The sequence below is a fragment of the Anser cygnoides genome, chromosome 32 (assembly GCF_040182565.1).
Source record: "Anser cygnoides isolate HZ-2024a breed goose chromosome 32, Taihu_goose_T2T_genome, whole genome shotgun sequence".
NCBI lineage: Eukaryota > Metazoa > Chordata > Aves > Anseriformes > Anatidae > Anser > Anser cygnoides.
The window spans coordinates 1,553,832-1,565,477 of NC_089904.1; the positions used below are offsets into that span (position 1 = coordinate 1,553,832).

Sequence of the window (11,646 nt, forward strand, 5' to 3'; positions counted from 1 at the left end):
CCTTCTTGTCCTGCCATTAATTATCTGCGAGAAGAGGCCACCCCCCAGCTCCCCAAAACTTCCTCTCAGGGACTTGGAGCAAACAGTCACAGAATCCCAGAATCACCTAGGTTGGAAGAGACCTCCAAAATCACCGAGTCCAACCTCAGCCCTAACACTAACAAGTCCTCCACTAAACCATATCACCGAGCTCTAAATCTAAATGTCTCTTAAAGACCTCCAGGGATGGTGACTGAACCACCTCCCTGGGCAGCCCATCCCAATGCCTAACAACCCTTTCAGTAAAGAAGTTCTTAATACCCAACCTAAACCTCCCCTGGCGCAACTTTAGTCCATTCCCCCTCGTCCTGTCACCAGGCACGTGGGAGAATAGATCAACCCCCACCTTGCTACAGCCTCCTTTAAGGTATCTATAGAGTGCGATAAGGTCACCCCTGAGCCTTCTCTTCTCCAGACCAAAACCTCCTGCCTGTTTCTTGCTGTGTCTGCACCCATGGGTGATCTGCAGCATTCACCCGGGGCAGCTGAGCAGGTGTTAAGGATGCAGGAGGCTCCCAAGGAGAAAATTTGTGCAAGGTCACAGCAGCAGGATCGCTCCTCGCCAGCTTGTTAGCGGGCCGCCCATCTGCCGTGTCCCTGGAATGCAGCCCCAGATGGGGAAGGGGCCGGGGCGGCTGCCAGGGCTTCCACCCCTGGGAACGGGGCAGGGAAGACGCTGGGAAGAGGAGGGAGGCCTTGGCTCCAGTGAAAAACGTCACAGGACACAGGATTTCCTCCAGACAGCGCCAATATAGAAATGGCATAAATCCACTTCCAGTGTCTTTGTAAACCTAGGCCACGATATCAGTTCGTCTACATGGGAAGGACACGGCTGAGCCCATGGGAGCTTGCATCTTTTATTCCGTGCACTGCACATTTAATATTCACATTGCAGCAGCATCATATTCACATTTAGAGCATCTGATTGACAGAGAAAGGGCCAAATCTCACCTGCTGAAAGCACCGAACACAAGATATCACATGTGCGTGTGCCTCAGCTCACTGGTGTAGCACACACCCAGTGGAGCAGCAGCACAGGGCAACGGCACAGAGGGGATTCCTCCCAGGAAAAAAAAACACTTTGAAACCATTTTGCTTTAGAGCAGCAGGGAAAGACTCCACAAAACTTATTACAGCAAATTTAAGGGAGCAGGGATTGTATGGGGATTTTAGGTGATCAAGAAATATTCTATTAAGAAATTAATACATTCTGCAGTGGACTTGGTTTGGGTGAAGGGTACAGTTTTCAGCGTTCAAGACTCGAGATCCTCGTCAGTACAGCGCTGCTATGGGCTGCTGCGCCGCGCACCCTGCAAGGCAGCCCAGAGCCCACTTAACACTATTACCTGCAATTACGGTCTAGCAAATCGGGGGTGTTTAGGCTAGAGCCAGTGAAGTAATCACGGTCCATTGAAGAGATTAGAAGGGTAGCACAAGCTGTACTATAAATTGATGGTCCAGCTGGCAGATTCCACAGGTATTTCACTGACCAGCACGTCCAAGACTCACAGATAAAATGAAAGAAAAGCAAAATAAGGTAAATAACTTTAAGCAGAATAGAGGAAAAGTGACTATTTACAGACTGCAGAATCTATTGTGGAAACCCCTATCTTCTGCCAGGGCTATGTGACTGCAAACCACCGGGGACAGCATGAGAGCAAACCATCTTCAGATTGTTATTTATTATGACATTTGGCCAGTCCTTGTTCCTGGTAGTTACAGGATGGAATTGATAACCTCTTCTTCATTCTTATCCGCTTCACCCACCAGATGTAATCAGACTTAGCACTTTTCATCTTCAAAGCACTTTGCAAACATTAATTCATTAATCCTTATGCCCCCCTGTGAAGCAGTTAAGTATTATCCCTGTTTTACAGGCCTCTTTATCTCCAGAACCTGTCCACTAATTTTTAGCGTATCCATTGCTTTACCTTGTGATGTCAAAGCAATAGAGAAATCGTAGCAGGAAATAGTTAGTCTCGTTTTCAGACCTGCTGAATACCTGCACATCCCACAGGAGCTCAGGACTGCTGAACCCAAGCCCTAGGTCTGCCCTGCTACTGCAAGATCTCATTAATTAATTGACATGCCCAGCCAGGAAAATCCTTGGTGCCACAGACATCGGTCAAGACACTTCCAGTTTTGGCAGAGTTTTTACACACTTAAAACCTGCAGATGGGGTAGAAAAAACAGGCCCTTTCTATAGAGCTAGTAAATAATTCATTTTGTCACAGTAATTGTCTTCCAAGGGAGCAATCCAGATGTGACAATTCAAGAAACAGAACAAGCTATAATCAGATAACCTTTAATACCTATTTGAAAGGCAAATAGAAACGATTTTGTGTTTACACCACTGTCAAGTTTCTTTCCTGTTAGTCAACATCTTCTGTTAACTTACAGGAGGATGGCAAGGCCAACAATTTTCCTTGAACTCTGTCCAGAGCTGCCAGAGAGCCTGCTGTCTGGCTCACCGCTCTTCTCCCAAAGGCCCTCTCTCGACAGTTGATTTTGGAATCATAGCAGAAACAATTGTGCCTTCTGTCCGTGATGTTGCAGAGCAGAATGAATCGATGCACACACTGAAATGAGATGTTGTGCTGTGAGAACAAATGAAGGGCATGGAAGAAAGCTCCTTTTTTATGGCAGTCATTTGCTCAGCTTTGTAGAGTTGGGCTAGAGAGGGATTTATGTTTTGTTATTGGTCAAATTATCTGATTATGAGTAGATGCCAGTAAAAACTGGGATTTCCTGCTACCTAGCTTTCCTCTGCTCTATTTTTGCTTGCTTTGAGTGCACCTTCTGAATTTATTATTTGCTCCCCTGCTGAGGAGAGTGATCCGGTGGCACGTGGCATCTCAAGTGCACCTTGCCTGCTCCTCCAGAGCAGCAAGCATGCCAGCAGTCAGGAGGGGCAGGGGCAAGAGGAGGGCTGGGGCACATCCCTCTAGAACCGCGAGCAAAGCCTTTCCCATGCACCAGAGCCAACAGGCCATTTTCAGCGCCTGCTGATTTCACAAGAGGAAACTCCACCTCGAAGTAGCGCTGAGGGCACAACATCAGGAATTTGTCCTTAAGAGGCCAGAAGTTGAATGTTATAACCACCAGGCAGACTGATGAATGCGAAGGAGCAATACCTATTGTAGTCAGAAGCCTGGAGCGGCTGTGCTGGCAAAAAGATTAATTACCTCTGGGTGTGAGCTGGAACCGCAGCACACCCAGCAGTCCTGAGGTTTTTGTTACTGCCTAGCAAAGTTGGAAATGCTGCTGTCTCCCGTGTCGCACTGAGGCAAGGATTCTGTTACCCTTTTCCTATGAATTTACCTCAGTTCTACCCTGCACTGGAATGGTCGTTAGCCTCAGCCACAGCTGAAAACAAACACTGGGTATGCGAGGCAAGAATAAAATGTATTCCTCCTGGTTCTGGTGAGGTCCCTGTACAGCAGGAGCTCTGCCTGCCCGTTAGGCTGAACACCAGCCTACCTGAGGTCGGACCCGGGGACAGGGATGATGTTCTGGGTTCCATTAACCACGACAAGCCACCAACCAAAAGCAGAGCTGATGCCAGCCCAGCTACGACACCTTTTGGCTCCAGCGCTCTGTCCCAAGGCAAAAGGTGCTAAATTTGATCTGGTTACTACACCCTTGCCACCATCACCATTATCAGCGAGGAGTAAATAGTGATAAATGGTGAATAAACATTGAGCTGGCGGCACCGTCTCTGCCCCAGCTCTGTGGGTGCAGTCCTTCCGGACAGCCAGCGTGCCTCCAGCAGCTGCAGCAGAGCCTTGGGGACTGCAGGGTGTTCCCAGCTCACAGCGCTCCTCGGTGGCTTGGTAAGTGTGTCAGAAAAGGCTGGTCTCAGCAAGCCCTGTTGGAAACATCTGGTTTTAATTCTTCTTGAAAGCTGTGACATTCATTTGGACACCAAACCACTTTCCTTTCATCTATCCGGAGGACTAACCCTGTGGCAGAGCAGCTGACTTTCTGCCTGCCATTACAGCGTGCTGACTTTCATTACCCTGCAGGAAGAAAGGGGTCACAGAAGAGCCAGGGCCGTGCTTTTTGCAGGAGGAGAGATCTTGGGAGAGGGCGGCCGCTCACAACTGACACTTTTTTCCTGCTCGCCTCCCTCCCTAGAGTTCTTTTCAAGTTGTTTCAAGGCATACATTTCTCTGTCGACACGTCTCGAAGGGGCTCAGAGTCCAGCTTAGACCTGATTTTCCTCTTAATTCACTCGACTCTGAGAACCAAAGCACTTGGGGAACAGACAGATGTGGCATGCTGCCCCAAGGAGGAAAGAGAGTGCCTTTGTGCCGGAGGGAGGAGCCGTGTCTATTTAGAAATCTCTCAGCTGAGGATGCTGAAGGCTTTGTGGATGGGCTGGCACCCTGGGCAGGAACCTGAGACAATCAGGAACACAGAGGCAGAGGGGTTTCCTCAAGAACTCCTGAAAGATCACTGTGGTATCAATAACTGAGGACTCTAGCAAGGGGATGATGTTTTGAACTCTAAAATGCGTTATTGTGCAGCAGAAGAGGCCTAAAGCAAGAGCACTGAATGCTGGAAAGATCAGCCGCGCCATCACATGATCCCATGTAACCACAGAGAAGTTTTATCCAAAGCCAGCGAGACTCTTGGCTCTGTTTCTGGGTCTGAGCTCAGCAGAGATTGTGCAGTTGCATTTGCACAAACTTCCATCGATGCTGAAGTAAATGGGTTGGCTTTCCAGGCAGAACCGAGTCCCACCGGCATGGGATAGGTGCCTCAGGCAGCCTCCGAGCCGATGAGCAGCAACTGCTAGGTCTTATCCCAACACACTTCGGCGCAAGGCAAACAGCACAGGGCTGCAGCTCTAAGAGGCAGCCAGGCAACAGCACTGAACAATCAATTTCCCTTGTCAGACTGGCTACGCCCAAAGACTTGGCAGTGCTGGAGTGTATAGACTGTGGCAATAATATTAAACAAAACAGCTCCTCTCATCTGCCCACCCTCCTTCCCTGCTAATGGGCCACCCTCTTGAAGCTGTCACGGTTAAAAGGCTTTACCTTTTTATTTAAAGTGCCCGTGTAAAAGCAATATACACAGGGAACGGCCGGACAATATGCCGTGGTGTGTGTTCACAGCCCATTGTCCAGCGCTGCCTGGAAGGAAAAGTGCTGTGCTGTGTGGCAGGAGCACAGGGCTGCTGAGAGCTGAAGGAAATTCTTCTGTAGCTTAGGCAACTCTTTTGGTACCTAAGACTTTCCCTCCTTGCTGCTCCAAAATTACTTGCAGGACAGCCAGGAAACACACCAGGGTATCAAGTTATCAGGAGCTCACCTCCAATAACCCGGTGCGAGATAGCTGGAGTGTCCCTCTGCCTCCTTACTGCTTCAGCCAGGACTAAGACTTCCTGGCAGAGGAGGAGGGAGTGAATCATGCGGCAGGAGAGAGCTGGAGCAGGAAATACAGCTGCCAGGCTGACTCAGCACGGCTTCCCTCCTGAACCTTGAACAGATGGGAGCTGGGAAGAATGTTAATGTTTAACTCCGCCAAAAATCCCCTCTTTAGCAAAAGGCACGCGAGACTCATCGGCTTCTCTATCAGGAGACGTTCTGCTTTGCCAGGAGCTGGGCTGGTGACAGTACCTCTGTGACCAGGTCAGCAGTTGTGCCTTTCAAATCAAGTCCAAAGGGCCTCACGAGCCTGATATGCTCCAGGAAGGAGATGGATAAAATCAGTTTATCTCTGCAGGCCTGCACTTCGCCGTGCGCACCAAGTCAGGAAGATGGACCAACACCATGAATACATACTCTTGGTAGTTGTTTGGGGAATAACATTAGCAATGATCTTGTCTAAGAGAACATTCTGGAGCCACCTGCCACCCTGCTTTCTCGCTCTCCAGCAGTATTTGACCCTGCAGAGAGGGCTCACAGCCTGCCCTAGCTTGGTAATGCTCTCCTGCAGATTAATCCCCCAGCACAGTAACCAGTAACTAGAAAGGGGAAAGAGGTCAAGGGGAAGGCAAGGATGGGCTCTTTGGAAGAACGTGCAGCAGCAGAGCTGGGGTGATGCACAGTCAGATTTCACCTTTCCTTTACTGCCTCTCTTTCTCCACCTCTAATTCTTCTTCCCAAGGGCATTTACTTCTTTGCATACCTGTCTTGGTTTGAAAAAAAATAAAACAAAACAAAGAAAAAACACACAACAAACATATAACACCTAAAAGGTAGGGCTAAAACGCTAGAACTTTAATGCCAGCCCTGGTACTGGTTACTCAACGGCCATTTCAGCTTCCTGTTCCTCACTTAGCCCATTGTAAAATGGGGATGATTCTTCCTGAGCTTCTAGTAATGCAAGAATCACCTAATGAGTGTTAATTAGGAAGATTCAAAAACAAATCGATAGATTACTGACTATGAAATACACGCTTGTTAGAGAATTGCTTAGCAGAGCCTCTCGGATAGGAGCCCGCATTTGCAAGCTCCAAAGGCCTGAGCTTCAAGCACTGATGCCAAGGACAGCCACGAGCTGCCAGGGAAGGGGGCTCCAAGAACAGCTCGGCAGTTCTGGCTGTGTCCCCCAGAGAATATCCAACCCGCGGGGAATCTACTTGTCCCTTCCATTTTCTCTGCAATAATCTGAAAGGTGTACAAAAGGCAAGAAATCGTGACGTGACTGTTTGTCACACAGATCCAGTGTCTTTCTCAGTCCCCAGAAGTGAGAAGTGAGAATGAATTCTGTAACTGAAGAGAAAGAAGCAGCCGTGAGGGTCTGGGAATGAAAGCGCTCGCAGTAAGCAGTTGCGTGGTTAAAGTTACCTGCAGACAAAAAAGGCCTTGGGACACGCTGGGGGAAGAGATCGGGCTGTCCTGGGGGTTCTGCTATGGAGCGGCGCTGCCGTACTGAAGGCAGGTTGGATTCTTTCACTGTGAAGTAAAGCAGCTTTTGCTTTATAAGCCTCCAACGTGTAGAGCGAGAACAAAGCGTGCATCTGTGCTGAGACCTGAATTGTACAACACTCACCAGGGGGCTGGAAAAGAGGTAAGCAGCAAGGCGACAAAGTTTACTGCTGCTGCAGAACTACTCAGGACATCCAAACCGAGAGGCAAGAGCTAGGGAAGGATCCCACAACACCCAATACCTGGGCAATTAAGCTGCATGCGAGACGAAATACTAATGGATACACAGATGCTGGGGCAAAGCAAAACCTACCTGTAATTATACAACGTGGGGTCTAGGTTGGCTGCTGCCACTCAGGAAAGAGCTCATGGAATTATTATGGGGTACCCGACTATGCACTCACTGCTGGTTAGAAAACACGAAATATTTTTTAAATACATACATATTAAACATGGAATTTAAAAAAGGGGAAAAAAAACTTGCAGTGACCTCGTAGGATACCATCGCATTATTTTTTTATCGTACTTTACTTGCAGAGTTAGTACCTAGGTGTGCGGTTGTTTTCTCCTTAGCCGAGGTGACACACGTGCTGCTGAAAGAAGCGATCCTGGAGCCCTGAACCGTCTGCTTGAAGGAGAGCTTGGCAAGGCCTCCAGGAGCCAACGGGGGCACTTGTGCTGTAACGTATCTAAGAGATATCAGCTCTCATCTTCTGGCTTTCTGTACAGCCTGAAGCTTCTGCTCTTCAGCCCCACAATCGCCACATCTAATACCACATCACAGGGATGTGAGGTCTCCTTAGAAGAGTTATGCCATGCTACTTTAATGGTGCATTTTTCTATTGCCTTGGTGTTATTAAAAAAATGGGGGGGGGAGGGAGGGAGGGAAATGTAAGGACTGATAGGGTATGTTTGGAAGCGAAGTAAAATTCCAGTTTAATCACTGATTAAACAAACCAGTGGTGCTGTTGGGAGGGGTCACATGAAGTTCACTGCTTGGGTGGAGATGTTAAAAAAAAAAAAGAGAGAAAAAAAAAGCCATGTGGGTGTTCAAGCACTGTCCATAGCTCCAAGTGTTTCTTCAGCAGCTGCCTTACCCTCTCTGCTGGTGCTGGGCCTCTTCTGTAGGAAGCTCGGCAGCCCCAACAATCAGAGAAATCAGAGAATGCAGACTCCCTCAGGAAGCGCTGCTGCGCCAAGAGATAGACCCTTAGATGAAATATCAAAAAGGGAGGACCGAATAGACAAAAAATATTTCTTTGGACTCTCCTCTCTGGTATAAATCTGCTAACAGAACGGCATTCTGCTGCTCTAAGAGTAACGCTAGAAACGATGCCGGCCCTGGAAAGCAACAAATGCCATTCACATGTTAATAATTACACCTGAGATTATTTCCCGGAACAGGTTGTTCATATCTTATTGACTCCTCACCCTTTCTGCCTGCAATTCTCAACAATCTCTTACCAAATCAACACCAAAGCCCACTTTAAGCATTCTAAATCAGTGAGCTCAGAGCTCTCAGCTGCAGCTCAGGAAGGAGATCCCAGCATTGCCATTGCCAGTTCTCTGAAACCACTGGCTCAGGACGCAACAGCAGCCAAAAAAAGCCAGCTGAACGTTGGCTGTTTTCAAGAAGGATACCAAGGTGAGGGCAAAGCCCTCGTTTTGCCATTACAGAAATCCTCAGTGCGCTCATAGCCGGAGCATAGAGAGTGGCTCTGGTCCCAACAGTTCAAGAAGAACGTGATGGAGTCACAGAGGGTCCAGCGGAGGGCAGGGACCAGCTGCCTTCATAAGAAGCTACCAAAAAGTTTCGGACTCGCTCTTCAGTGTAGAGAAAAGGCTTAGAAGGATCACACTGAGGTTTGCAAGGTTCTGAAGGCAGTAGAACAAGCGAATAAAGACTTTGTATTCACCAAATCCCCATACAAAAGAATGAGGAGGCACACCTTGGAACTGGAAGATCAATTGAAAGAAGAAAGTATTTTTTGACAGAAGTCTGGAACCTGCTGTTACAGAAAACTGGAGACGCTACCAACGAGTTTAAAAGAGTCTGCATAAATTCAGGAGCAACAGATCCGTAAAGTGCTGCCAAAAGGGCAGGGGCGCACCCTTTAGCCTCTCTAACCCATTCGGTGTGCTGTGGAGGAAAGCAAGGACCCAGGCTCGTGGGCTTGCCCAAACAGCATCTCCTGTTGCCACCACTGGAGACAGGATACTGGGCTAGAGGTGCCACTGCTCTGCCCCAGGAGGATGTTTTTAACCTTCTAAATTAAATCCTGAAAACCTCACAGTTAATTAAGTCAACGTGGTATCTTCCAACTGCTGCACTCATCTGCCTCTCAGCCCGTCCTCGCTGCTGTGCGCAGCGCCTCATGTTACAGCGTGGCCTCATTTAGACGCACACTAATGCTACAAGCAGCTCTGCGCAGGCAGATCCCTTTGCCACATGCGGCTCTGCTGAGACCAGCAGCGCCAGAAACCGCTGGAGAGAGGAAGCTGCACATGTGGCACAGGCACCAAGGGTCAGGCTTTAAACTTTGATGTGCGGCTTGACTGTCTTTATCATTATTTGTCACCGATTTTGATCAGCAGTGTGTGAGCTGTTGTAGTGACATGCATCATTTGATATCCTTGATAATTGGATAATTAAACTTACAGATCCTACCACAGTATGCTTTGTATTCACAACATTGCCAAAGAATTACTCCATCATATATACGTAGCTCTTAAAATGATCGTTTTCTAAGTATATATTCATAGAGAATGAATAATAGAGAGTGGCGATTTCTCACTTTGAAAATCTCGAAGTCTATTAAAATAACACCACTTTCTGTATAACCCTTAGTCAAAATAAACCACTAGAGCATTTCTGCGGATGAGGCTGTACGTTGGTGAAGTGGGAACCTCTTGCTGTGGGTGCCTAAACGTTGGCATCTGGTGTCGTTTGAGATACTCTGTGGTGTTCCCATCAGCCAAAAAAGGGGTGAAGCTGGTCCGGAGGGGGGCATGCCTCCAGTGGTCCCGTGTCAGCCCTGTGCAGATGTCTCATGTGTCTGAAACAGCAGCAGGCACTTCTGCTTAGGCAACTGAATGAAGCTTGAAGCGTCCTGCTCACATAACCTAAATAAACATGCAATTTCCTGTACAAGTCATGCCTTTAATAACAGCACATGCAAGTTTATCTGACGTGCTCTAATAAGTGGCACATCTGCTCCACCTGGACATGCCTCCGAGCCTCCAGTACACAGATCCCTATGCTGTTTATTCCAGCTATGAGGTCTGTAATTTATAAGGTGTATGTATTTTCTGGGCCATAATTCAGGCTTTTTACTGTGATGAATAAATTTCACGTGTCAATGCTGAGATTACTGTAAAAATAATACTAACATTAACTAATCACTTCCTGCCTTAATGGCCGTGGCATCTGGTGAAGACTTACGAGCAGGTCCAAAAGCACAGAACGAGAAGGCTGAGAATTTGGGACAGCTCAAAGTAGAGCTGCAGCTATGATAAAGGCCACATTAAACTCCTGGTCCAATTAACGGCAGCAGTGGTGAGGCTAGGTTATAGCACTAATTACATTATTTTTTACCTCAGGAATCTGGTACTTTACATGTTACGGAGAACAACAAGGAAACAAGAGAAGAAAAGCACCTACAGCTATTCCTCAAAGTACGTTGCTCAGATAAACATCTTGAGGAGCCGTGGTATGGCTGCAGAGCGAGCACTCGTGTCATGCTAATGAAGACACACAAACTTTCCAGTATCTCAAGAATGCAGGTTATCTAGTTTGGCTGCCGAAAACCTCATTTTTTGTTTTTAAACAAACCCAGGCTGCGGGGGGGCCCCAACACCTAGCAGGGGCACGCCTTCCTCACAGCACACAGCTTTATTCTTACGGCCTAGCCCTTCTCAGGGACCTGCAAGCCATCAAGATCGGGGCATGTCGGAAGGACACAACCAGCCACAGCTCCGAGACCTTGGTTCCACCCTCACTCAGTGGGCTGAGGGGGAGGCTGGGGGCTGCGAGCCAACTTTGAGTAACTGGGGGCTGCGTGCACCCGCTGCCAGCAGAACTCTGTGTGGAGAGCAGCCGGGCCATGAGGGGACCATGATGGGACCGTGAGGGGCCGTGAGGGACCATAGGGTGACCATGAGGGAGACATGAGGGGACAGTGAGGGAGACACGAGGGGACTGTGAGGGGCCATGAAGGACCCTGAGGATCCATGAGGGGCCATGAGGGACCACAAGGAGCCATGAGAAAACTATGAGAGGCCATGGGGGGACCATGGGGAACCACGAGGGGCCATGAGAGGACCATGAAGACCCATGAGGGAACCCATAAAAACCATGACCATGAGGGGACCACAAGGAGCCATGAGGGGGCCATGAGGGGCCATGAGACCAGGAGGGGCTATGAGGAGACCATGAGGTGACCCATGAGGGGACCGTGAAGAGTTGAACTCGATAATCTTTATGGGTCCCTTCCAACTTGGGATGTTCTATGATTCTATGATGATGGGCCATGAGGGACCCATGAGGAACCCATGAGGAACCCATGAGGGGCCGTAAGTGGGCCGTGAGGGGCCGTAAGGAGACCATAAGCCGCCGTGAGGGGCCGACTTCTCCTCCCCCCCCCCGCACCCCCTCGTAAAAGGCACCAAGGCGCAAGCGCACGGAAGCCCCCCATGGCGGGGAGCTGCGCATGCGCCGGGAAAGACC

General features: G+C 48.8%; 1 long non-coding RNA gene across 1 annotated transcript; it reads right to left on the reverse strand.

The window, feature by feature from the left end:
* Positions 1–314: 314 nt before the first annotated feature.
* Positions 315–6,942, reverse strand: LOC125180800 (uncharacterized). Its single transcript, XR_007159688.2, has 3 exons — positions 5,359–6,942; positions 3,753–3,907; positions 315–2,618 (listed from the first exon to the last, which is right to left on the reverse strand). It is a non-coding gene; the product is annotated as an uncharacterized lncRNA (long non-coding RNA).
* Positions 6,943–11,646: the final 4,704 nt, after the last annotated feature.